A 2,500-nucleotide genomic window follows, 5' to 3' on the forward strand; every position below is an offset into this window, starting at 1 on the left:
ACTTTCCAGTTGTTAAAAATAATTTTCCTAATGATAACCATCTCATTTGAAATAGGAATAGGAAAAGCTAATCTGTAGGTACTACGGACTTTGTCTTCAGTGTCAATCATTACATTAAGATTTACTTCTAAAGTTTGATGTAATATTGGGCATGCTTTGTTAGTCCCGAGGTCAATAACTTCTCTTAATATATTGTTTAACCATATTTGGTCATACCCTCTTTCGATAAAAAAGGTAGTTAGTTTCACTGTCTCATTTGAAAAGGTGTCATCACTACTTGTCAAACGACTCAGTCTAATAAGCTGTCCTTTAACTACACCACGTTTCACAAATTCAGGATGTAAACTGTCGTGGTGTAGGTATTGATTAACAAATGTAGACTTCCTAAAAATGCTACTTTCAAAACATGTCTTTTCATTATTTAAACTTAAATGTAAGTCCAAAAAATTAATGTCACCATAATGACCAACAGTACATTTCAAAAAGTTTGTAGAATTATTTAAATAATTCACAAATATATGGAACGAATCATAATCTCCCCGCCATAAAAAAATCAAATCATCTATGTATCTTTTGTAAAATAAAATATTCTCTGATAGTGGATGTGAATGTAAGAATTTAATTTCCCACATAGCCATTGCTATATTGGCAAAACTAGGTGCAACTCTAGAACCCATTGCAATTCCTGAAACTTGTTGAAAATAAATGTTTTCAAATGTAAAAAAATTGTTTTCTAGTACTGAATCCATTAAAGTACATATAGTGTTGACCATGTTGTTGTCCATGTCTGTGTGAATACTTAGGTATTCCTTTAAAAATTCTACACCAATAGTCTGATTGATACTTGTGCATAATGCTGTTACATCTAGTGATGCAAAATTAAAGGACATATCTCTCAGATTTAACTGACCTAAACATTCCAGTAAGTGCCAAGAGTCTCTCAAATATGACTTTGTCCTTTGAACTATTGGATTTAACAGTTTATCTAACCATATTGAAATAGATTCTGTCTTAGAAAAACTGGCTGACACAATTGGTCTAAAAGGTAACTCCTTACTTTGTTTATGTAGTTTAGGAATACCAAATAGTGTAGCCAGCTTTGGATGTTCAATTACTAAAAAATCATATACAGCATAATCAATATTGCCCTGACTAAATAAGTCAAATAAACAGGAATCTAACTTTTGAAAACTCTTAATGATGTGTTCTTTTGTAACAACTTTATAACAGTTTTCATCTCTTAACAAAGTATTCATTGCTGTAATGTAATCAGTGGACCTCATAATAACAATCGTACCCCCCTTGTCTGCTTTCATTATATGCCAGTCTTTGTTATTGGCTATCATATCTAATGCTTTAACTTCAGATGATAACAAATTAGGCCTCACATTGTTGAATTCCCTAATTTTCCTGAATTCTTGTTCACATATTTTACCAAAAACCATCAAAGTAGAATTCAATAAAGGGTTATATGAACTCTTTTTCTTACATTCAACTTCCACAGACTCAGTGTTAGTCACACCATCAAAAATATACTTTAAATTCAATTTCCTAAGATACAATTTGAAATCAACTATTAGTCTGGAAATGTTCACATGATTTGAAGGAATAAAGGAAAAACCTTTTTGGAGCACAGAAATTACTTCATTAGGCAGGGCTTCATTAGTTAAATTGCAAACATTAATGCTGTAATTTAGTTCTTTTTGCGGCTCTTGCCCTTCCCTTTGCTCCTTGTTTGAACTTTCCCAGACCACCTTGGCATTTTTTTGTTCCCTATTTTGTCCATTAAAAAAGGACCAGACTTATTGGCAGTAGAAACCACTTGTGCATAAGATGTACTAGCTTGAGTACTGTTCGAAGTTCCACTTTTATTATTTTCGTTAACTGTCCGCTGAAAAACTTGTGACCCATTGTCATTATTTAAACAAATGTCATTGTTATGTGATATTTCTACATGTAAAATAGGAGCATCTCCAGTCTTATCACCTCTCTTATTTTTCAATGGGTACGCTGTGTTAGTGTTGTACGCTGCCAAATCTCTTTTTAGTTTTTTTTTTGCTTCCTTTCAACAATGGAAGCCCTATGCCTTTCCAACTTAGCATTTATCCCAGAGTCGAGAGGCGCTAACGTGTTAAAGACCTGTGATGCTCTAATTTTAGCATCCAGGCTTTCTGTTTGGTCTTTCAATGCCACCAACTCGAATTTGTAATGTTGAATAAGTGCGTTCATAAATGCTAAGCCAGTATTATTGAGCAGTTCTACCAACTGTGTGTACAGGCTATCACCCTGCACCACACAATTTGGAAACTTAAAAATCCTTAGACCAAACGGCACACATTTCAAGTGAAAATTTTCTACTAAGTAAAAAAATCTCTAACTGTAAGGAGACACTCTTAGTACACAGCTTTTCTAAAGTAAAAATATCTCTTTTAAATAGTGAAACTTTGTCCAGACTGGACAAATTGACTTTATCACTTACTTGGTTTGAGTTATCAGCATT

This window comes from Protopterus annectens, chromosome 3.part0, assembly GCF_019279795.1.
Source record: "Protopterus annectens isolate FY-2018-M chromosome 3.part0, PAN1.0, whole genome shotgun sequence".
Lineage (NCBI taxonomy): Eukaryota > Metazoa > Chordata > Ceratodontiformes > Protopteridae > Protopterus > Protopterus annectens.